General features: G+C 37.6%; 1 protein-coding gene across 1 annotated transcript in view; it reads right to left on the bottom strand.

The window, feature by feature from the left end:
* The window catches only part of arhgap24 (Rho GTPase activating protein 24), a 116,322-nt gene extending 98,662 nt beyond the window's left edge, over window positions 1-17,660 (bottom strand). The window contains exon 1 of the mRNA XM_084387817.1: window positions 16,889-17,660. The gene's annotated coding sequence lies outside the window, so the exon portion shown is untranslated. The remainder of the gene's footprint in view (window positions 1-16,888) is intronic.
* Window positions 17,661-27,046: the final 9,386 nt, after the last annotated feature.

Raw genomic sequence — 27,046 nt, 5'->3', positions numbered from 1 at the left:
TTACATGTCTGTCTATATATCTTACAATGCAGTAAAGTATTATTTAAAACTAAAGCAAATATATTAACTATAGTATAAATAATAATGTAAAATATTATACTAATACAATTATTATAATAACTCATTGAAATGTATTTATTATATTTACTTAATATAATATTTACTTTAGCATTTATGCATTTGGCAGACGCTTTTATCCAAAGCAACTTACAACATTATACATAGTGAATATTATTAAAAAGTGAAGTGAATATTATATTATGCTCAACACAGCTGCATTTATTTGATTAAAAAAAATACAGTAAAAGAGTTAATTTGTGGAATATTATTAAAATTGTACTTTTACAACTATTACAACTTTCTATTTTAATATATTTTTAAATGTTACCCAATCCTGTGATGGTAAAGCTGAATTTTCACCAACCATTACCGTGAAATATTGTTTTCAGCATCCTTTGATGAATAGAAAGTTCAACATAAGAGCATTTATTTAAAACAGAAATCTTTTGTAACATAATAAATGTCATAACTCTCACCTAACCAATTTTATGCATTCTTGCAGAATAAAAGCAAAATAAAACAAATCTTACTGTCAAACTTTTGAATGTTAGTCAATGTATGTGACAAACATTCCATGTATGTATATATATATATATATATTTTAAATGTTACAATTTCAAAATGTATATATATATATATATATATATATATATATATATATAAATCATTTATGTCGCAGTCTGACATCACTGGCTTTATGTTATGACCTTCCGACATGAACTTTCTCAATGATGGCCACAAGATCTTTGCAAGTCTTTGCTTTATGAGCTCAGGTAGCGATGAATATAATCAAAAGCTCAGCAAATATGTGATCACCAGAGAGGAAGTGACCTCCAGTGCATTTTAACTTATCTCCTCCACCACTCGCTCCCCTTGCTCTCCCTTTCCATCTTCTCTCTCACCTTGCCAAAAGAAAACTCATATCTTGGAATAAGACTGTGTGTTTTCATGAGTCTACGAGATCACCAGACCTTCCTCAACAACATTCTGCTCAAGAGATTAAAATCGGTGCCACACACAGAGCCAGGAGACGCCGTCCAGGAACAAAGCATTAAAAATTCAACATCTGAACAGTTGCTGCTTTTGCTGGGAGCTGGAGTTATAAGTGTGTATCCGTCCACCACAAGTGCTTCAGCAAAGAGAGACAAGACTGGGAATCACATATCTGCCAAACGGGGCAGTCGACCAAACACCTGACGTTCATTTAAGTGGCTGTTTGACAGACAGACATGAAGGCATGAAATCATAAAAGGGTGTTTTATCTGAGTGTTTAGGATTTTTTGATGAAATCTTTCAGAGAAGGAGGGGTGGAAGGTTCTGCCAAGCCATCGAGACATCAAGATCATGTCACGCGTGTCAGTGTAGATTTGTCGCTCACTGCCTCAGCATGTGTGTGATGTTTGCTGTTTGTGCGTGTGCTAGTGTGTGTGGGAAACCATTTCCTTTGAGTACGTTTGTATTTCTCCCATTCAAATCAAAGAGTGGCACTGGACTTTCAACTGAGGAAACATTCATCACATTTGTTTTTTTTTTCCTCAGTGCGACCTCCTTCTTGTAGAGCAGAACAGAGTCTGTCTGCAGCTTTCAAATCTCTGTGGTGTTGTTGTTGTTGTACCAGACACAAATTTTCCTATCTTCCTAGAAAGCGTTTTAAGAAGGTGCACTCTTGACTATTCAAAACATTACGCAGTAAAACTGTACCGAACAAGACAAAATATGCACACAAAAAAAATCTGCAGGATTGTCTAGAACTAGTATACAGTAAACCCGTAAACGTGATAAAATGTGTTAAAGTACACTGACAAAAAAAATTCATCCAGTATTTACATGTAGTTTGTGTTAGAGTACCAAAACATTAGCTTAGCAACATGCTAACGTTAGAATCAAGTCTGTGTGTGTTACGTAGAAAATTAACATAAAAGTTTGTGTTTATATAGGAGTGTGTGTGTGTGCGTTATATTATATAAACACACTTTTCAAAAAAAAATAAAAATCTTACTAACCCCAAACATTTGACCAGTAGCATAGTTAAGATTCAGATTCAGAATCAAGATGCTAACTATTGGAATAATATTTATTTTTAACAATGAAGCTTCAAATTTGTAAGCCTAATCTTGCCATTATCCTTCATAACCCTGAGAAGATTACATCAGGATTTAATATCTGATTTTGAAGTGAACATGCTCGTATCTGCTGAAGAACCGCTACGCTTCAAGCAGAGAAAAATAGATAAGGGATTTTATCCCACATGCAAAGGGAAAAAAGTGTAAAGAAGTAATCCTCTTGTTCGTGTCATATTTAGAGGTCAAGGCTTATTTTCTCTTGCGCTGGGTCTCATTAATGATTCAGACAGTGGCAGAGCCAGAACATGTTGAGCCCCAGACAGGATTTTGAAATGCCGCCCCTGCATCTAATTTCCTCAAACAGCTTCGGAAATGAACACAGATGATGGTGTTTCTCAATGCTGACGACACCAGAGACCCCAAAAAAAGGTTCAAACGGGAACATGCACACACTGTTTTCCCTTCTTTTCCTTCAGCAGGAAGCTGGAATGATTTAAGTATCAATACTTAACAACTCAAAACTAAGCAAGGTTTTTATCCCAGAAATCACTGCTCTGTTCATTCACACTTAAAACTAAAGGTTACAAAAAGGAGGTACACAGCAAGGCCTTAGAAGGACCATTTTGGTTCACTGAAAAGATCAAAATATATATTCTTAGTGTGAAGAACTTACTAAAAACCTAAAGAACATTTTGTCCAGTGGAAAGGACGGATGTTAAAGATTCTTAAAGGGATACTCCACTTTTTTCGGAAATATGCTCATTTTACATCTCCCCCAGAGTTAAACAGTTGAGTTTTACCGTTTTAGAATCCATTCAGCCGAACTCCGGGTCTGACGGTACCACTTTTAGCATAGCTTAGCACAGATCATTGATTCTGATGAGTCCAGTAGCATTTCTTTCAAAATGACCAAAGAGTTTCAATATTTTTCCTATTTAAAACTTGACTCTTCTGTAGTTAAACCGTGTACTAAGATCGACGGAAAATGAAAAGTTGCGATTTTCTAAGCCTATATGACTAGGAACTACTCTCATTCCGGCGTAATAATCAAGGAACTGTGCGGCTGTACCATGAGTGCAGCAGGCGTAATGATATGACGCAGCGCCTGAAAATAGGTCTAATAGGTTAGACAAACTTAGTCCCGGTCACGTTGGAAGAAGTTACCGAGCTGGGGACTATTTTCAGGCGCTGCGTCATATCATTACGCCTGCTGCACCCATGGTACAGCCGCACAGTTCCTTGATTATTACGCTGGAATGAGAGTAGTTCCTAGCCATATAGGCTTAGAAAATCGCAACTTTTCATTTTCCGTCGATCTTAGTACATGGTTTAACTACAGAAGAGTCAAGTTTTAAATAGGAAAAATATTGAAACTCTTTGGTCATTTTGAAAGAAATGCTACTGGACTAATCAGAATCAATGATCTGTGCTAAGCTATGCTAAAAGTGGTACCGTCAGACCCGGAGTTCGGCTGAATGGATTCTAAAACGGTAAAACTCAACTGTTTAACTCTGGGGGAGATGTAAAATGAGCTTATTTCCGAAAAAAGTGGAGTATCCCTTTAATGGAACCATAGATGGCAATAAAACTTTTAAGAGAATTGTGAAGTTCCCACATATTAGGCTTTTTCGAATATTACCTTTCATGACGTGTGTAATATAGGTGTTTGTGAATGTAAAAGGTCTGCAAAGTTTTAAAGATCAAACACAAATAAAGTTATTGTCTCTTAAAAGAATCGAGTCGAGTCGGCCTACGTAACAATGTAACAAATTTGCATAATGCCAGCCTAAAGTCCTCATTGGCTGCTTGCGAACAATGTCTACTTTGACCGGCCCTTAAACACTAGTTGTAGCTGAGGCCTGGAAGAGTCTGGTTCGTGTCGTGGACATACTGTTTTCAGATCCACTTTGCATGCACTTCAAAAGGATGAAGACTCGTGCTGGAATTGATTCGGAAAAACCGACACCATTGTCCGTATCACTGAGTATCAAGTGCTGAGGAAGACTCCGGAGCTTAAATTCAGATATGGTAATGGACGTTTCATTTCCTGTTTTTGTAAGTGGTAGATCAATCACAACAGACTGGGCCAATATGACCAATCAGAGCAGAGTAGACCAATCACAACAGACTGGACCATCTGATCAATCAGAGCAGAGTAGATCAATCACAACAGACTGGACCATCTAACCAATCAGAGCAGAGTAGATCAATCACAACAGACTGGGTCATCTGACCAATCAGAGCAGAGTAGATCAATGACAACAGACTGGACCAACTAACCAATCAGAGCAGAGTAGATCAATCACAACCGACTGGGTCATCTGACCAATCAGAGCAGAGTAGAACAATCACAACAGACTGGACCAACTAACCAATCAGAGCAGAGTAGATCAATCACAACAGACTGGGTCATCTGACCAATCAGAGCAGAGTAGAACAATCACAACAGACTGGACCAACTAACCAATCAGAGCAGAGTAGATCAATCACAACAGACTGGGTCATCTGACCAATCAGAGCAGAGTAGAACAATCACAACAGACTGGACCAACTAACCAATCAGAGCAGAGTAGAACAATCACAACAGACTGGGTCATCTGACCAATCAGAGCAGAGTAGAACAATCACAACAGACTGGACCAACTAACCAATCAGAGCAGAGTAGAACAATCACAACAGACTGGACCAACTAACCAATCAGAGCAGAGTAGAACAATCACAACAGACTGGGTCATCTGACCAATCAGAGCAGAGTAGAACAATCACAACAGGCTGGACCAACTAACCAATCAGAGCAGAGTAGGCAAATATGAGAAAGTAGCTGCACTATAAAGTTATAATACTGTATAGTGTTGTTTCCTGCAGTAAAAGTAATTTCACAGTGAGAAAAGCAGCACTGCCACGTTATCATATGCACAGAGGTGGCGGTGTGTGTAAGTGTGTGGGTTACGATGAACTCCAGATGTGTCTGCTCGACTACCGTCATGTGCTTAGCAAGTGCAGGCTGCGGAGCGGAGAGAGACCCTGCTGATGGCTCTGATGTACTGCCATCACACACACTAAAGCTATGTTCTGGAATCGCATACTGTCACACTACCCTTATTATTTCTGCAGCATTCAGTATGTAAACTGTGGGCAGTATGTAAATGTTCAATATGCATGGGATATCCAGATGACACTAAATTTGCCAAAGTACACAGCATACAGCTTGAGCACACATTGCATGGAAAACTGTATGCCAGATTGTAAAGTACAATTGACTTAACATTTCCAAAAGTGAACCCAAAGTAATATCAGCCACAATTTTCTTGAATTATCATCTAATCTGACTGCACAGAGTTTAAGTCAACATGAACTCAAAATTGACCCTATTTACTTCCATAATCCATCTTTTTTTCCATTTGTGTGTATTATTCCAAAAACAACACATGAACTTAAGGGAAAATGTGCCTGTGGCGACATAATATAATTCTGCATGCTTTTTGCACGTTTCGTGACACTTTCGAGATGAAATGTCCTGTAAGCGGCGCTAAACGTGCGTTCAGTTTTATCCGAAATCTATGTCCAGTACTAATGGACATAGATTTATGATTAGATTATATGATTTATGATTAGACATAGATTAGAGACTCTATGTCACTAATCCAAATAGGTGACAACAATCGTGACATTAAACATTTGGGTCTGACTTGTGTATTTAGTTATTTTTTCAGTTTTAATCGCTTGAGGTAGGCTACTAATGTTAGCGTCATATTTACAATATCTACCTACCATATGAGATAATGTGACAGCAATGTTGCATACGGTACTACAGCTTGAAAAGTCATATCTTTGTACAATGTGTGTGTACTGTTTCACAGTCTTTTTTTCTTTTTTTAAGTACGCAGTCAGGAATTCATTCAGAACATATCCTTACACAAATATATGCATAAACCAACGGTTTTAATTACCTGTCTCCAATACAATAGGGCCAGTCTACATAGATGCCATTAATGTTTTGAGATTTGACTTTTCTAATGGCACCTGCTTTGAATGAGTCTATGAATACAGCGCAGCAGAGTAAAACACTGTCAATATGCCAAGTCTAAGCCTCTGTGATACATTAGTGCCTGTCTGCTGTCAGTGTGTGGCGTCACTGAAGTTTCCCATCTATAAACTCCTCTCTGAAGACCCAACAGCTGCGACAGGGACGCTGGGAATGCTCAAAACATCAAACACAGACTCTTACCACAATAATCAGAGACAAAAACTCTATTACATATTACAGAATATCTCTCTCTCTCTCTCTCTCTCTCTCTCTCTCTCATATAAAAAAAAACTCCTGGATGCACTGGAGATGCCGAATATAATTTAGAGAATATTTGATTGTTGTGCTTATTAGCTCAATGTGCTTATGATTGATGATGCTTGGTGAATAACCACCTAACAAACATTCAGAGCACCCTAGCAACCGCAAAACAACATCTTGGCAACCACATGCAAAGCACTAGCCACTTTATTATCTATAAACACTTTATCATTTATAAACAGTAAAGTAAATACAAAAATCCCTCGCTCAAAAAAAAAAGTCCCTCACTTCCCTAAATTATTTTAATTATTTAGCAGGAATCTACAACATTTCCACCAAAATAACAGCAGCGAGTTTAGCTTAAGTACCACTCACATTTTCCACAGAAAATGTAAAATATAGTTTTCTGTTTGCTTTGTACAAAGCAACATGAGGCTACATAACACATCCTCATGTGTGTAAACATGGAAACACACACATTAGAGAGGTGAATGAAATCTAAAGTCTCTGCTAGTCGAGCGACACTCAGTTTTCCTGTTTGCATAATTTCCTTTTGTACAATTCAGTAAAGCCCTGCTCTTTTCCTCAATTATCATGTCAAACAACTGATGAGGCTAATGGGATAACAAGATAATAGCGGAGGTGACAAGATGGGCGTCGAGTGGGGCGCTTGTCTACAGTATGTGTGTGTGTGTGTGTGTGTGTGTACTTATGTGGGCGGATGATTGGACTTCTGATGACGGAGACAGACGTGTCCTCCCGCACAGCCTCTCTGTCTGGCATAAAGGAGTTTATTGATGAGCTTCATGAATTAAATATCCCCTGCAGTCTGCTAAACAGAAGTGCATTATTAATACTAATCTTTATCAGATCTCCAGTTTTTTCTAGTTTAAAGATTCAGAAAGCAAAACAATGAGGAATAGATATGAATTAATAAAGGAATACATACTTACACATACATACATACATACATACATATATCATACATATTTATCACACATATCTGCATATATCAGTGGAGATATGAAATTACATGCCATTTTACATGCCATCGAGTCAAGACATAATTTCAATAAGGGTAAACGATATACCATATCTTTACCAAATAGTGTTTTTTTCTTTTTTTTTTTCTGTTTTATCATTATCAGCCAATATATACTGTACACAATATGACCAATAACGTTTTTTTTTTCTTAAAAAAAAAAATCACTATATATTGGCTTAATTGTGCATGATTATTTCCCCTATTTTTATATTTACACTCACTTAAATGTCAAAAATATACATTTATTATATGCAAAACATGTATTTTATTGAAAAACATCGCTATATTTTGAAATGTTTTACATACAGTACATTATAATGTGATGCCTAAATTACCTTGTAGAATTTAAAACAACTGATTTTAGTTTTTAATGTTTTTATTTGAACATTATCTGTTCATTATCAGCGTGTCATATTGTCAAAATTGATATGTCATGCATAGCTACATTTCAATAATAATATATTTCAAATCAGCAATAAAATCGACAACAATGATATCATGCTTTTTGCTTCTTTAGCTCAATATGGTAAAGAGCATGCAAACTATAAAAAAAATGGCTCTGTTAACGGTGTGTTCTTTTTATTGTAAAAAATAAATAAAAATAATAATAATAATGTATAATTTTCTCCCTTACACTGACCTTATACAGCAGTCTACAGCTGTTTGTTTATTTTTTTTTTAATCACAATTCTGGAATCCTACACTGAATATCTCACACTCTTTGACCTTGGGACTGTGTACGAGTGTTTGTCTGAGTCTGGTGTGGGAATATGAGAATAATGTCCATTAACAGGAACATGCATGCAAGATAATCTCCAGAGGGAACAAAATCCCATGTTTATGGAAAGGAGAAGATGGTTAGACGGTCTCAGACTGCGGCTCTGACCGGGACACACTGATCTAAACTGTGTTTAACTGTGTTATTTGTAGACTGTATGGAAACCAAACAATAGACCAATGGCTCCTCATTAACAAGATACATTAAAAAAGATGGTTACTTCACAACAAACTATGGTAATTTTGTAACGAAAACAGTAGACTTAATACAAAAATCCCTCACTCAAAAATCACCAAAGTCTCTCACTTCCCTAAATTATCATAATTATTTAGCAGGAATCTACAACATTTCCACCAAAATAACAGGGTGAGTGATTTGCATGCAAAATGCAAATGCCTAACATGTAAATATTCAGAAATTTCGTTTCTTGTTCCTGGCTTTGCTTTTCTCAAAACCTGCGAACCATCTTCAAGGTCCAATATTATCATGTGCAACCTCCACAACACTTGCACAAAACTGTAAGACCAAGCTTTTGAAAACCCACAAGTCTTTTCTCATTTTCAACAGCCAACAATTTAAGTTTAGCTTATTTTTTTCAGAGACATCATCTGAGTCTGAACTCTGTTAAACGACCAATTAAGAAAACCAACAGCTTCAAATAAAAGCACCAGCTAAAACATGACTTACATTCACAATGACGTTCTAGAACATCTGTGTTTTTGCAAAGAAATAAAAGCTCCTCGCTGTTCTCAGCAGAAACTGCAGCATGCCTGTGAAAGTGTAACATTAGCATGCGGATCCAGTCATTCACTGCGGTGAATCTTCAGCCACTTTATTAATCTCAAAGAACAAATAAACATTTTAAGCCATCCATTTGGAACAAGTCAACAATGGACTCAGAGACCACTGTCTCATTACAATGGACAGAAAACGACATGTGTGTGTGTCTGCCAACATCGATCAATGAAGAACACAAAGATCCCATGGGATGTTGTTCCAATCTGTGGCATTATGTCTAATGGAGGATTTTAAATTTATGTCAATGTTTGGCTTGTGTTCCCTGGCACACGGATAAAGAAAACATCCTGTTTAGTTTTCTGTAACATACATCTCAATCAGTTTTAATGGATTACTTGACAAGACTTTTCCTGCAAGAACTTGGAAACTAAAGCATGCAGGACAAGGTTTCCCTGTGGATGTCAGGTAAATTTGTGTCTCGCAAACATGGATTTTGTGATTTCAGTCCCAATTGCCAATTGTTTTGAGGGCGAATTTGGGCATCCATGCGACAAATTTTATCCCGCCTGCATCTTTTTGATTCTCTTCATTTATTTTGACCTCGTAATTTTCGTGTGTGCGTGAATCTTCTGACTACATGGTACATGTTCATTGATATCTTTTCCAACGTGCTGAGTAAATAAGCAAGATGTGTCGTTACTTATTTGTCTAGCAATAAATCTATCAACTTTAATTAATTTGCTCAGCGAGATCCTCTAAAAACCATCACCACCTGTAGAAGAAAGGTTTATCCTAATGTATATGCGATGTGTGCTTATCTGACACATTTTGGACTCATTTGAGATCTCCCTCTTGTAGCATCTGCTCACGCTTAGAACTCTTTGCTTGCTAAGCATGTTTGCTCTGCACATGGGAATGTGACAGGGCTGAGCACACAGAGCAGGCCTCAGTGTTTGAAATGGCTTTGTTTGGCCCTTTTATTACTGGGAACCACTTTCTCCAGCTCATGAGAGAGAGAAATCTGGCCACCTGGACTATAATTTTAGGCATTATAAGCATATGCTCGAACACTATAATGAGATATCTGAACTATCTGAGATATCTGGCTAAATTCTAAGGCATCATCTCATGCATCTTATGCAGATTTCAGAATGCACTGCAATGAGATCAATGAAAATGTTTAGCCAAGATGGTGAATGGATGCAAAATGTAATACTAAAACGTAAAAGATCAAATGTAGTTCAAATGGCAATCAACAATTATTTGTGTTGTATCATTTCTCTCTCACGCACACACACACTTAACCCTCCCTAACTTTCTTTCAATGATAAAAAAAAGAGACAACTTTATACTTTTATTCAGCAAGAATGCCTTAAATAGTTCTATAATTAAAAAATGCCAAATTTCAGCCTATATATCGGCTTTGGCAATATATTTGTCATAGTTTCCACAAAAATATTAACCAATGTTTTCAAAATGGATTTTTATAAGAAATCCATATTAAAATAATTTCTGGATCTTGTGACACTGAAGACTGGAGTAATGATGCTGAAAATTCTGATTTGATATTACAGGAACAAAAAATAAATAAATAATTCAAATCCAAAATATAATTTTAAATTGCAATAATATTTCACAATATTACATTACTATTTTTGATCAAATAAATGCAGCTTTGAGCATAAGAGACTATCAAAAACATAAAAAAAATAGGCCTAGCAAGCCCAAATGTTTGAACAGTAGTGTATAGGGAAGTGTATTATAGATACTTGAATATCAACTAAAAAAAACACTAGCAACCTCCTAACACCCATTGGTCTTATAGCGAAAAGTTCAGTGCACCTGCACCAGATTCATGAACTAGTGCTTTCAACTAACAGCCATTGCTTGTGCTAAACCAGAACCACTGACAAAAAAAACCCACAAAACATTGCGTATTAAAGGGAAAAGATGCCATTAATCTGGCATGTTCAGTTGCCCCAAAGGGCAGTAAATCCCTTGTGTGGTCATGCATTCTTTATATCAGCCAGTTCTTTGTGTCTCTATAAGTGAGTGGTCTAAAACAGGCACGTCGTGGGCTTTATCCCAGCCATCTGTCTGTCTGTCTGCCTGTCTGTGCTTCAGTCTGACAGCTGCTGGTCACTTCTGTCCACGGCTCCTGACAGCTAATGCTGTCTGCTAATGCTGATGGTCACATTTGACCAGTTGACCGTGAAACACAAAGTCCTGGTACCCAGACCAGAGAGCATTAGAGATGTTGATGTCTGAAAAGACACACAGAAAGTACAGAGGAGAAAGAATTATGCATTTTAGCCATGCACGTTATGACCTTGCGTGTAAGGTTGCGTAACAAGATTTTAGCACAGAAATTAAAAGGAAAGAAATTCAATGCATGTATCCTTTATGAATCAATCCCAGAATGCATTGCAATGAGCTCAGTGGGGAAAAAAACACATTAATTCAGTACTAAAAGACATTGAAAAAAACAATTACATTTATTAAAAGAGAATTTATCTTGATATGAACTGACATTAGGATATCCGAATATGTCCTCATGTTTAGAGGTTTTGCAGCACTGATGGATAAGTGTGTGGATATGGAGAGAACCTGCCAAAACCACAGAGTGCTGGGAGATGCGTCTTTCTGGTCAGGGTTCGACTGTCACTGCTGTTTGACTGACACATGTGGCATATGAATCAAATGAGTATGATGTCATAAGGGCATGCTGCTTCCTTTCACCCGTTTTAGTATATTTGGCAAAAGTATGGTTCCACTTCCTGTTTCTATTTTAACTCAGACATCTACATTGTTTTCAATACAGTCATTTCAAGAGATGTTAGATGATGTTTTTATATATATATATATATATATATATATATATGTCAGGAGTTACACTGCCATTCAAATGTGCAAGATCAGTTAGATTTATTTTTATTTTTTTAAGAAATCAGTGGTTTTATTCAGCAAGGGCTCAAAAGTGACAGTAACAACAACAACTTATATTTATTACAAAAGATATGCATTCCAAATAAATGCTGTTCTTTTGAACTTTCTTTTCACCGTAAAAAAAAATCATCCGTTTCCACAAAAATATTAAGCAGAACAAGTATATTAGACATTGCTGATAATAAAAAAATATTTCTGAAGTACCATTAGATTATTAGAATGATTTCTGAAGGATCATGTGACACTGAAGAATGGAGTAATGATGCTGAATATCAGCTTTGTTTATCACAGGAATAAATGTCATTTAAAATATATTGGGGGGAAAAATTTAATTATTTTAACAATTATCTTTCAGAATTTTACCATTTTAATTGTATTTTGGATCAAATAACCTTGGTGAGCATAAGAGACTTCTTTCGAAAACATTAAAAATCCTACCAACCCCAAACTTTTGAATGGCAGTGTATATCAAAATGTTCAAGATTGGTGAACTTTAATGAGAAATTAAAAAAGGTCATATGAATAGCCTATCTTTCACATTGCCACAATAGCATAATGCCATACGGTTATAAAAATAAACTCCCCTTGAGGAATCCTTCTTACATCTGTGCAAAACCACACATCTAAGCATATGACTGTCTGAGTCATTTGGGGAAATTTTAGCAGAAGTGGTTGGTAAGTCGATGGGTGTTGGCCTCGGAAGAAACTCACTGGCTTTTTTCACACAAACAAAGGGAAAAAAAGACTTGCTAAAAACAGAAACCTATATTGTTAAGGACCGTGATGATGATACTGCAGCCACCTCCAGATTGGGATGGATTTGGCTCTGATTTTGGCAGTTCAATGGGCTGCCTGACTGCCTCTTTTTTTTTTTTTTTTAGGTTCAGACAGTTTAGACAAGTTAGACCATATTCTTAGTCTCTAGACCTTTACTGCTTTCACAACTAGGTGAGAAACTTTTGCCAAACCTAGAACTTTGCAAACCACAATTCAAGACAGTTGCCTTCTGTAGTGTCTTTCAAACTATAAAGATATCATTCAACTTGTTCTGGGAAGAATTCACAAGCTGTGCTGTTTTAGCATCTGATTCAGTAAAGAAATTATAGCAAAAAATAGCACAACATTGGCTCTTAAAGAGTCAGTTCACCCTAAAATGAAAATTCTGTCATCAAGTATGACGTTCCAAACTCATAAGACTTTGTTCATCTTTGGAACACATATGAAGATATTCTTACAGAAATCTGAGAGATTTCTATCCCTGCATTGAAAGCCTATAAAGTCTATGAACAAAAAAAAACAAAAAAAACATGAATTGAGCAGTTTAATCCAAGTCTTCTGAAGAGACATAATTTAGCTATTATGATGAACAGATTTAATTTATAGCCTTTTATTCACACATAAACATTGATCAGCTAACATACTTACTTAATTATGGTAAACAGAAGCTCAACTCTACTTGCTCAAAACGGAAAAACAAACCTCAATGGTTTTTGTGGGAGCACAAACATGCAGGTGTGACACGCCAAGATGAACCTTACTGGTTCTAGCTTGTTTACCAAATTTGAATGCTCTATGTATGTTCGCTTATCAGTGTTTCTATGAATACAAGCCTAAATTAAACTTTAAAACGATAATGTCTCGTCAGAAGACTTGGATTCAACTGCTCGATTCATTTTTATTGTTTTTTTACATTTCGAACCGTCAGAGTTAGAGGGATAGAAACCTCTCAGATTTCATAAAAAAAATTCTTCATTTGTGTTCCGAAGATGAACGTCTTATAGGTTGGGATAGGGATGCATTGATGGCCGATACCGATTAACCAATAATTCTGTCGTGACAACTCTTGGGAGATTGGTATGGTAATAGAGATTGGCATGGTAATGGATATGGCAATGTTAATGTATTTGGTCTTGGCGGAACAGATCTGCTACGCTGCGGCTACAGGGCAAGTACCGAGACTTGAGAGCATGTAAGACATGCTGCTGCACATGTAACATACATGAATTAACCCCGTAGCAGATCTATACAGGTGGAGCTAGGGAAGGGGGAGGGTTCTGAAAGTGCGCTGCAGACTGTTAACAGCAAACAATGCCAAGAATTTGAATGTTTGTGCAGAAAGCTCATTGGCCGCTGATGCAACAGCAACCAATCAGCTGTGCTATGTAGATAATGACATGATTGCTACCAATAAGTTAAAGACCTATCAGCCATCACCATTCAGAGTTTCATGCCAGAATTATGTAATTCTTTATATTTGAAAGCCGATAACCAATATATTGGTCGATAAATTTAAATCCAATCAATATTTGGGTAAACCAACCCTTTAAAAATGGCAAATGAATCACTAATCGATGAATTACTGCTGCCAGGATTGCTAGCAAATCTACACTAACATTTTTAAATAATATAGTTAGTGAATAAGACTGAAAAAGCTCAAATATAGCTGCAAAAGTGACGCAATGAATTTGCCTCTCTGACTTTGAATGCTCCCAAACAGCAGATGAGATGGTTTACTTTACAGTGAGCGAGCTGCACGCAATGCCTGAACGAGACAGAGACAGACAAGCCCGCATCACAAACACAATCACAGCGTTGGGTCATGCAGGGTTTGATGGGGAAAATGAAAGGAGATCACTCCTCTAAATAGCTACGGTTATGTCGCCCTCCTCTTACTGGCAAATAATGTTCTTCCATCAACGTTAAAGCACCATAATGTGCCGTAATAAGGTTAGAAGATTGGAAGAGGGTTACGACCTCCAGTACAGTATTGTATGTGATGTCACCCATAGAAAAGAAAAATCACAAATGAGACGTCTTTAAAATCTCAGTTTCATAACGAAATGAAATAGTTAAGCACACAGATCTGATCAGCATGACCCATTCTGTTTCTGAATTACTGTTGAACTGTGTGCTTCCGTCTCTTCCAGATATCATCATCTCCTACAGTGTCAGAGAGCTGACAGATTGTTGTTCATTCCTGCCTCTTCCTTTCATTAGCTTCTATCTGCATCTCCATCTCCATCTCCCCCTCTGCCGCTCTCCTCCATACCTCCTCTAACTCAACATGAACCTCAAACTGACTCCAAGCAGAATTCATTAGAACACAAATTGAGAGATTCTTCTCTGTTAGAGAGAGCTCTTTAATATCTCAAATGTTGTAGATGGCAATGAGAATAAATGAAGAGAGCAGCAAATAGCTTAAAGGGTTAGTTCACCCAAAAAATTTTATTCTGTCATTAATTACTCACCCTCATGTCGTTCCAAGACCTTCGTTTATCTTCAGAATACAAATGAAGATATTTTTGATAAATCCGAGAGTTTCTGACCCCCCCATAGACTGCAACGTCATAACACTTTCAAGGCCCAGAAAGGTAGTAAAGACATCGTTTAAATAGTCCATGTGACTACAGTGGTTCAACCTTAAGGTTATGAAGTGACGAGAATACTTTTTGTGCGTAAAAACAAAACAAAAATAATGACTTTATTCAACAATTTCTTCTCTTCTGTGTCAGTCTCTGATGCTGTTCATGTGAGCTCCACAACGTGCGTGTGCTGCTGACGCAGGATCCGGCCAATACTGAGCCGGCGCTGCACTGTGTTTACTACGTGAACACAGTGTCAGAGACTGACATGGAATAGAAGAAATTGTTGAATAAAGTTATGCTTTTTTTGTGAACAAAAAGTATTCTTGTCGCTTCAAAATTAAAGGGATGGTTCGGAGTAATATCAACCTAGGGTCCTCTGCACCATGACCACGTGTTTTTCTCAACTCAGTGAAGTGTAGTCGACGTCCGGGTTAGCGGTAGCATGAGCCGCCAGGCAAGTGTTATTTAAATAAACTCCTGATGTACTTACAAACTTTCCAATGCCTCGTTTTATGAGTACAGAACCTATTTGTACTACTGTAGAAGTTTGGTACCATTCTGGGCATTATTAGTGGGGTAATTTACGAGATACATTATAGGATCCATTAGCGCCTGCACTAAGCCATACGGCTGATTTCTGTGCATAATTTGTGTTCCGAAGATGAACGGATGTCTTACGGGATTGGAACGACATGAGGGTGAGTAAATAATGACAACTTTTTTGGGTGAACTAACCCTTTAAATGTCCTGATTTTTCTCCTGAGAAAAACATCTCATGTGTCTCCTTTTAGAAAATATCTTTTCAATATGCTTAGATTTGCCAAAGTCTGCATTCAAATCTTCCAAGCTCCTTTTCACACTTTTTTTCCCCCCTCTATTGTTACTGTGTGTCAACCATCATTAGTCTATTTTTATTTCTCCTTAAGAATTTTAGGAGAAACATCTGAGACAAAGAATGTAAAACTCTATGGATGCCCAAGACAAACATTTCAGACAAAACTAAAATCTAAATCATAGGCAAGGAGAACGTCTGAGCTATTTTACCACTTCTTCCTAAAACTGTCAAATCATGCAGACAACAGCTGTAGAAATTTGAATATAGCTTTTGATATTATGTAACTTATTAAGGCTTGTTTAAACATGGGTAGTTGACATATAACATAACATGCATGAACCTTTTTCATATCAAGATTTAAGATTAATATATAGCATGTCATTCAAGCCTATAAAAATTTAGTTTTTCTTAAAAATACAAAAAAAATTACTTTAAAATAACAAAATATTTTAAACTTTTTGAAACTTGTTTAGTTACAGACAAAGTATACACGATGTGTCACACAGCAAGACTGTTGTCACTGATTGATACTGTATGTCAAGCCAACCCATATAAAGAGCAACACCTAGCATACTGATTATAGTTCATTATGTGTTTCTGTGGCTATGACAGAAATAAATATAGCTGCACACCATACTCTGGTGCTGGATGACCTCTACAGCTTAGCAAAACAATACACGCGTCTCACGACAGCAAAATAACCACATTCACACATCCAACTTGCCATTAGCAGCATTCAAATGACTGTAAACAGACTATTATTAACTTACCTTAAGAACTGCTATCCAGAAAACGTCCACAGAAATGAAGTGGAAACCAATCCAGTACGTGGATTCACTGTGACCCAAGATTCAATCCCGAACGTGACTCTGTCCGACTCCGATACAAGTGCATTACTGAGTCAGACAGCCTGGTAAAAAGTCTGTAGCTGCATCCGTAAAATCAAAAAGCTCCATGGGGCAGCCGAGAGCCGAAAACAGCAGAGCTGTCATAAACTTTTCCCCTCACTGCTCACACACCACCTGCAATGGGGTCTCTTGGGGAAATCGACAGCCTCCCTTTGCTCTCATTCAGGACGACCACTGGGGGCTTTGAGTTCAGCCCCTCAACATACAGTCACATACACTACACGAGCCTTGCCGATACACAGACAGGAGGACTGCGACCTCAGAGCGAGAGAGCGTGAGCTTGTTTGAGGAAGTGTGAGAGGAGGAGAGATCCGAACACCTCACACACAAACTCCCTGTTCGGTTCAAATTGCATACAGAGTGACTCACAGTGACAGTCCCCCTCACTGCCCCTAAATGCGAGATGGTTGTCTTTCTTATACTAGTATTGTGTTTTCATACGCTTTTGGTCTAAAAATGTCCGCACCTGCAGTACAGAGTCGTTCACAAGCGGCTCACGCAGGTGACTTATTTCAACATCGCTGGCAAACGATGGGATGGATTTGCAAGTTTAGTTAATGTATACGTATGTAAATATCCACTCATTCCAGTGAACTTTTTGTTTTCTGTGATCTGAGTTAAGCTATTTTGTACAGACTCCCCCTCAAATGATTCAAACTTAATTGTTTCAGAAACCGTTTCCTTGAACCGTTTGACCGATTCAGTGAAAAGAACCGACTCAAAAGAGCGATTCATTCGCGAAAATACGGGACACACGACATGTTTTATCAAATATCAACAGTGAACATGTTTCTCATGTAAGTATACAAAACTCCCTCATCCCACAAAGAATTTTACTGGGGTTTATGACTTTATTCGTGGGTTTTTAGCAGTGTTTTTCTTTGTTTTGCAACATACAATTCTAGTCCACAAAATACAGTGTGTTTCAGAAGAATAGAGGCTGAATCTCTGGAGGAGTGTCATAATATTCCTCTGTCACATATAGCTGTCAATCACCTTACACAATGACCTCACTCTTAAAACTGACATTTTCCGAACAATTAAACAAAATTTGCCCTCCAACTACTAGGCAAATGTCTGTGAACTAAAGAAAACCACCATTATAATAATTATTTTATTTAAAGCCATTATTAAACCTGACTCTAAATTGTTTTGGTTCCCATAAAGCATACCGTATTTATGACTAAAATGAAACCCTTTAGTATTCCAGCTTAACTGTGGCTTGATCTTTGTGTCATAGTGACACTTCAAACAGATGTCTAACATCAGACAGCCACATTCCTGAGCGTTGATTTTTCATGACTGTCTTATCAAACCATCAAACACAATGTGGCAACGGGGTGGGGATCCACAACCATTAATAAAAAAGAAAAAAAAAAAGAGTTTGATAAGAAAATATATGCAAGAAGAAGTGCCGCTGTAATCCAAGGTGGGAAAACAATGTTGCTGGAAATGAGAAAATGTCAAAGCAAGGTTGAAACAAGTGTCGTGTCAGAAAGAGGATTATCTTAAAATTAAACGTGTTGGACAGATATTGTGTGGACAGATGTGTGCATGTAAGATTGGAGGTAACATGAGACTGAAATTGAATGTTGGTTGATTCTCTTGTCTGATTCTTTTGATCAATTTAATGTACAACACAGGCACATAAAAGTGAAAATTCTTCGATTCTACAAACATTTTTTTTCTCTCCAAAAAGCTGCTTCTGTTTATCAGGATAGGATGCTTTTCTATTGTTTGAGATGGTTCTTAAATTGTAGTGTTTTCTTGGTAGTCCTGTCGACAAGATCGCTGCAGTTTCAAGTGGATAGAATCAGGCAGGAGGAGAGAGACGTGTGTGTGTGGTAGAGGGAGGATTGACGGCTGTTGCAGACTTTATTACTGCTGGTGTGAGTTATTGAGTTTTCTTTTACAGCTTTGAGACTAATGGCATACACTGTAAAAGTGTATAAGACTGTCTCTCAGCCCATCGTTGCATAGGCTACTGTATGTACCATTTTCATGAACATGAATATAAAAATCTGAATCTGACTCATGCCAGTCCTTTGAATATACTTCAGTTGAATCTAAATTCTAATAACTGAATCTGGATCTAATGGGATGTGATTTGGGATCTTAATTTGAATCTAGATCTAAATATAGTTTTGGATCTGGGTCTAATTTAAATGTGGATTTAAATCTGAATGAAATCTGACTCGTACTAAGCATTTAAAATGTGATTTAATTAACAAACAGTTTTTAATGAATTTAATGAATTTAATCATTTAATTGAATCTGATTTGTTAATAAATTAATCTTGGACCTAATGGGATCTCTTTTGGGACCTGAATCTGGATCTCAATCTTGACCTGAATCTGGATCTGAATATAGTTTTGGATCTGGGTCTAGATTTAAATGTGGATTTGAATCTGAATTTGGATCTGAATCTGGATCTGAATGTAGTTTTGGATCCAGGTATAGATTTAAATGTGGATCTGGATCTGAATCTGGATCTGAATATACACTGCTCAAAAAAATAAAGGGAACACTTTTTAATCAGAGAATAGCATCAAGTCAGTTAAACTCCTGGGATATTGATCTGGTCAGTTAAGTAACAGAGGGGGTTGGTAATCAGTTTCAGCTGCTTTAGTGTTAATGACATTAACAGCAGGTGCACTAGATGGGCAACAGTGAGACAACCGCCAAAACAGGAATGGTTTTACAGGTGGATACCACTGACATTTTTTTCCCTACTCATCTTTTCGGACTGTTTTTCACCAGTTTTGCATTTGGCTAGGGTCAGTGTCACTACTGGTAGCATGAGGCGATACCTGGACCCTACAGAGGTTGCGCAGGCAGTCCAGCTCCTTCAGGATGGCTCATCAATACGTGCCATTGCCAGAAGGTTTGCTGTGTCTCCCAGCACAGTCTCAAGAGCATGGAGGAGATTCCAGGAAGACAGACAGCTACTCTAGGAGAGCTGGACAGGGCCGTAGAAGGTCCTTAACCCATCAGCAGGACCGGTATCTGCTCCTTTGTGCGAGGAGGAACATGATGAGCACTGCCAGAGCCCTACAAAATGACCTCCAGCAGGCCACTGGTGTGAATGTCTCTGACCAAACAATCAGAAACAGACTTCATGAGGGTGGTCTGAGGGCCCGACGTCCTCGAGTGGGCCCTGTGCTCACTGCCCAGCACCAGGGAGCTCGATTGGCATTTCCCATTGAACACCAGAATTGGCAGGTCCGCCACTGGTGCCCTGTGGTTTTCACAAATGAGAGCAGGTTCACCCTGAGCACGTGACAGACAGGAAAGGGTCTGGAGAAGCCGTGGAGAATGTTATGCCGCCTGTAACATCGTTCAGCATGACTGGTTTGGTGGTGGGTCAGTGATGGTCTGGGGAGGCATATCCATGGAGGGACGCACAGACCTCTGCAGGCTAGACAATGGCACCCTGACTGCCATTAGGTATCGGGATGAAATCCTTGGATCCATTGTCAGACCCTATGCTGGTGCAGTGGGTCCTGGGTTCCTCCTGGTGCACAACAATGCCCGGCCTCATGTGGCGAGAGCATGCAGGCAGTTCCTCGAGGATGAAGGAATGATACCATTGAAGGGCCACCACGCTCACCTGACCTACATCCAATAGAACACCTCTGGGACATTGTGTTTCGGTCCATCTGACATCACCTGGTTGCACCTCAGACTGTCCAGGAGCTCAGTGATGCGCTGGTCCAGATCTGGGAGGAAATACCCCAGGACACCATCCGTCGTCTCATTAGGAGCATGTCCCGACATTGTCAGGCATGCATACAAGCACGTGGGGGCCATACAAACTACTGAGTACCATTTTGAGTTGCTGCAATGAAATTTCAGCAAAATTGACAAGCCTGCTGCATCATTTTTTCACTTAGATTTCCGGGGTGTCTTTGAATTCAATCCTCTGTAGGTTGATTATTTTCATTTCCATCAAACGATGTGGCATCCTTTCGTTCATAACACATTACCCAGTCCATATTAGTATAGATATCCAGCATGATATTTTTCCCCATTGAGATCTGATGTGTTTTCAAAGTGTTCCTTTTAATTTTTTTGAGCAGTGTAGTTTTGGATCCGGGTCTAAATTTAAATGTGGATTTTAATCTGAATTCGGATCTGAATCTGGTTTTGAACATAGTTTTGGATCCGGGTCTAGATTTAAATATGGATTTGAAGCTGAATTTGGATCTCAATATGGATCTGAACTTATTTTTGCATCTGCTTTTGGGTATGGATCTGGGTCTATAGATTTGAATGTGAATTTGTACCTGAATTTGGATCTTGATCTGAATGAAATCTGACTCATACTAAGCATTTGATAATAAATAAAACCTGGTACAGTCTGTAATGATGCATGGTTCCTATTATTTTGCGTTTTTTAATACGTGTTGTTTACATAAGACTATATATTGCTGTGCTGTTTTACTGAAGACTTAGGCATCTGGAAAACCTTATTTATTCAGTCAGTAAAAAGTAGCAAGTAAAAATAAAAACCTTAACTTGTGGTTGCAATTATCACTCTGACCTGGTTTTATGGCCAATTACGTTTGAACATCTAACCCTTTAAAATCTAACTTAAAAGTATTTTTGGAGCTGTTATTCTGGGCAGATGCCTCAGATTTTAATGCAATATGATACTGTGCAAACTCACACCACTGATAAGGTCGATTTAAGCTACACTGGCTTTAAAGTATAAAAAAAAAAAAAAAAAAAGCTTTATCATGATTAGAACAATTAAAAACATTAACCTTTGTCTGTATCCAGATGGAAATCTGCCTCGCTTCATTGGCGCAGTGTGCCGTCCACTCAAGAGGTTCCAGATCTCTGTGTCATAATTAATCATGGTGGTTATGTTGGGCAGCCATGCTGGATGAAGTCACCCACCGTGCAACAGCTGCTGATATTCTATTTCCTACAATGCACAAGGAGAGACAGAGGTCACATCGCTTACTGGGATCATCAAACTGTTGCCGTGGTGACGACCACTGGAAAGTCTGACTCATCATGGAAGGTTTGAATTTTTTAACTTTTGAGGCACAAAGATTCATTATTTATTGAACACCATTTGTACTCATTAGACCCATGGCTATATTAACTTTGACATGGAGCCTTTGGGATGCCCTCTAGTGTTATTACGAATATGCTTATATAATGTGCTAACAATAAGTTGAACTTTCTTACTCTGTTAAGTAATATAACTGGGAAGTTTGGTGTGTCAAGTGACACTGAAGTGGGGATTTCTGACTCCTTGAAATATATGTACTGTTATTGAAATCTGCAGACCCAAATAGATTAAGTGTAACAAAACAAGGTGTTTTCTTTCCACTAGTCTTCTTTCCATGTTATGGAAGCCAAAAAATTAGCCTCTTAACAGCAAATATGTGGACTCAAAGAACTTTTCAGATTTTCTTTTAATATTAATTGGCCCTATAAATGCAACCGCATAGTTCAGACCTGCAGAGGCTTCACCAGGCTCATTTCTTGTGTCCAGAACAGTTGGCCAGGTTCACAGTTTGTGGACGGATGGGGGAGAGCATGCAAACACATGGCATGTTTGTTCAGGGCATGCGTCTTTGTAATTGGACGCTAAAATAATAGATGCTTTCCTGTTACCAGTCAGGCATAAAAGACCTTTAGCAGGGCTGTGTGCCATTCAGCAATAAACTAAGAGCTGGAAGTATATATGTGTGTGTGTGTGTATATATATATATATAGTTAAGTCACCATTTATATAGGTCTTTTTACAATACAGATTGTCTCAAAGCAGCTTTACAGTGACAATAAACAAAGATTGTTTTGGCTGTATGCAGCTCTAGAAGAAAGTCATTGTCTAGCTTGAGTACGTGTTTAATTGATTCCTTTCTGTTGTAAAAATCATTAGTTATTAACTTAGGGGTCGCTTACACGACACCATTTTCAACTGAAATCAGAAAACTTTTAATGCGGTCTGGCTGTTCATTTACATGACAATGGCGTTTTGGTGGCCTGAGAACGCATACTTAATTAAATAATAATTTATATAATTATTGTTACATGAATATTCACATTTCAGATATGAATCTTTCATATTTTAACTCACAATATGGTTGACAATTTGTGGGGGTGTAGAGCACAATTAAAATGTACTTTGATTTATACAATTTTTAAAATGTTTATCATATTTTACAGTTTATAGTAGTTAACAGTATTCAACATACCAGCAAATAAATGGATCATTACATGAAACTATGTTTTGTTGTAAAACTTGTCTTAGCAAATATTTGGTGTAATGAAATCCCTCTCTTGAGAAATCAGTAAATCTCTTCTCCTTTTATTCAAATTCATTTTCATTTAACATGCTACATTTAATAATTTATTAATTGATTTCTTTCATTTAGAATTTTTGCCCGCCCAGACACATAGGCTACTTTTACACAGAAATCCCCAGGTCAGAGGTCATGATGTCCAACTCTGCGTGTGTGATGTTTCCCTGGACATATCTTGAAAAACTGTTTTTTCTTTTAGAGTGATAAACACGAGACCTTGTTGACCTTTTGATGTGCAACCATAAGCATCTGTTCCACCAGCTGTAAACATCACAAATCGTGTCGCTGTTCCCATGTGCAAATGTTTTCCTGCGTGTGCGTGTCTGTCCGAAGATTCGTCCTCCATTTCTCACAAACTCTGAGCCCCAGGGCAGTAACCTTACTGTCTGTGCGATGGGACATTCACAGTGTTGAAGTCAGGTCAGGTCAGAGGTCAAAGCAGACCCTTATAAATTGTGCCGGGGAACAGTAGGGAAAATACTGCTGAGAACGGAACTCGTGAGGGATGTTTGTCCCTTCGAGATGAACCTCCATGTTTACCCAAGCTGGGAGTAGAGAGGAATCTGCTTGTGTGGTGATAGTTTCTGTGTTGACACATTCCACAGTTTCTGAGCTCTCTCATGTCCTGACACATGAAATAGATAGACTCCATCTCTGCTGGGGTTTTGAACGCTAATGTTTCATAAAAGTCCAAATAGAAGTGTTTTATTCATTTAACATGAATGAGATAGCAAGGTTTAAAAAAAAGAAAGAAAGAAGGTCCAAATATAGAACCTTGAGGGACTCCATAGGGACACCTCAACAACAGCAAAGGATATCTAAGAACTCGGATATGAATCTGGTTCTGATTTAGATCTAGCTTTGGTTCTGGATCTGGATCTAACTCTGAATTTAGTTCTGAATTAAATCCAGAAGAATAACATTTCTAAAAAATGGGCTAAAGACATTGCTGCTAGGGGTGATGTGGGTGGTTGCCAGGGAGTCTGCAGTTGCTAAGTTATTCTGAAGGACTTTTGGCCTGTTTTATGCAGTTGCAAAGGCAATATGGGTGTTTTGATTTCTAGCCAAAGTTAAAGAGTCCCATGCTGAGTCTCTATTATATTCTTTAACTTAAAGTCACCTTTTAGCACCTTTTTATATCTCTGACAAACCGGAAGTCAGTCAGTTCCGATAGCATGGAGAATTTGCAAATCTGCTTTAAGCTTCAGATGCATTTGAACTTTTGCAGCTAAGAACGTATGCGACTTCCAGTTGGGAATAATTTAATCAAAATTGTGAGATTAGTCAAGAACAAAGTAAAAATGTTTGCCACTAAATGTCAGAGATAAATAGAAAGGAGGGTTAAAGGTAGCCTGGCTAACGTCAGACCTCTTTCTCATTGAGACGTGGTCTGGGAACCACATGTTAATTTTCTCGTATTTGAGGCGTGGTTTACGAATGCCCAGAGCCGTTTATTGGGCGCTACGAATGTCTATCAAATGCACCTGCACGTAGCTCATAGCCAATCGCTTCAATTATACCAGATGACGTATGTAGAGCGGCAGAAATCCGACGAGGAAGAAGACGAAATAAACTTGCGTTCTAAACTACTTAGAACACTATCTAAAGCTGCTTTGAAAGGTTAACTTCGCGTCTGATGCCATGTTGGATCCATAGATATAAACAAACTGCTTCGGTGTGTCGCATAGACGTCGTCATCGTCTTGCTGCTCCCTCCCCGTTCTGTGATTGGTTCCCTTTTTGAGGGGAAAATCTGGTCTATGGTGTCCAGGCTGCCTAGCAGTGTGAATAAAATCGCGCTGCGCTCAAGGCAGCATGGGGAAACCCAGGCTAGGTTAAAGGGGTAATTTATTCAAAAAATTTTAATCTGTCATCATTTACCCTCAAGTTGTTCCAAACCTGTATGAATTTCTTTCTTCTGCTGAAAGAATACAAAAGAAGTTATTTTGAAGAATCATGTGTATGTCGGTAACCAAACAGTTGTTCAACTCCATTGAATGCCATAGTTGTTTTTTTCTCAATAAGTCAGTGAGGCCCATCAACTATTTGGTTACCCATATTCCTCAAAATATCTTCTTTTGTGTTCAACAGATTTGGAACTACTTGCTACAAACTTTTCTTTTTTTGTTGAACTATACCTTTAAGTCTGTTGGATTTTTACCCATTTATTGAGTTGAGGTGAGCGGCCAGTTTCTGACTCTTATTTCCACCAGACTACAAGTGTGAAAATTGGGCTTGAGTTGGCATAAAGGCCCTAACATCAAATAGAGTTAATTTTCAATGAATAATTCAACTAATGAGGATTTACAGGGGTTTTGGGGTGTCTTAAGAAAGTATCTGAGTTAGGTTGGAGCGATCCTCTGACAGATCAGGCATGCTAGGACAAGCATGGGACTTGAGTATCAAAGTCGAGGGGTTTGCTCGCGCTGACAGGTGCTGTCAGGGGTCATCACCCTCAGTTGGTTTTATGACCGTCTTATTTTGAGTATTTTTAAAACTGTTTCAGAAAACAGTTTTTTTTTTTTTTTTTGCAAAAGTCTGCATCTTCCATCTGGGAATCGTAAAATGAGACAAACTTCAAAATTAAGGGAGACAAACAAATACGTAAATTGTCCAATGATTTTACATGCATGCAACAAACAAAAGCAGGGCTGCATTATGAATTTATGCTTAACCAAAAATATTTAATTTATTAAATTAACTTTAAATTTTCTTTACTTCTCTCTCCAGCACACACACACACACACACACACAAAATTATGAATCATTATAAACAATATATTATGCAAGGTCATGTTGGGTGGGTTGCTATTTGTCAGAGCTCTAGAGGGAAAAAGTTATAGCAAAGAATGAGATTATAAAGAATATTTCTTGGACATTAGTGCCCTCCAGTGGTCAGAATGTCTCTGTCTGAATGCATCTGTCTGCATTATGTACCGTACACTATACTGGTCAAAAGTATGGGGTCAGATTTTTTATTGTTAAATTAATCAAAAGACATTAGTAATTTTACAAAATATTTATTTTTCAAATAAATGTTTTTTTTTTGTTTTGTTACCTTTCTATTCATCAATGGACCATTAAAATTGTTAAGGTTTGAAGGATCATGTGACAATGAAGACTGGAGTACTGATGCTGAAAATTCAGCTTTGCATCACAGAAATAAATTAAAATTTAAAATATATGAAAATAGAAAACAGTTCATTTAAATTGTAATAATATTTCACAATATTACGGTTTTCTATATTTTGATAATGACTGTAATTTCATCTGTGTTTATAATGTCAACTCACTTGTCTCTTGTTTTGACACGGCTGGTATTTCCACTGATAAAAACTGAGTTTGAACTACCTCACTGTTTATATTAAGGCCAATGGACTTTATTTTGTCAAGATTGTACTTAGCATTTAACTGAATCATTGAAGGTCAGAAGTAAGTACATTGGTCAATAAATTGAGATTAAATGCATACAAATGTATGTTTTATTTAACTTATTTAGTTATTGCAGGTTTGCATATTCTGATTCTGTATTTCACTGATTTTATTTATTTTGAGAAATATTGATTTTTTTTTTTTTTGTGCAAGTGAGATGAGTAAATGCACGCTCACATTTAGTAACTACAATAACCATCATGTTTACACACACACACACAACGCCTCTGCACGTCGATTTGTCTCAACATGAGGACAGGAGAGCT

The sequence above is a fragment of the Rutilus rutilus genome (assembly GCF_951802725.1).
Source record: "Rutilus rutilus genome assembly, chromosome: 18".
In the NCBI taxonomy this organism is placed as follows: Eukaryota; Metazoa; Chordata; class Actinopteri; order Cypriniformes; family Leuciscidae; genus Rutilus; species Rutilus rutilus.
This window is presented reverse-complemented; position numbering and strand designations above follow the sequence as displayed.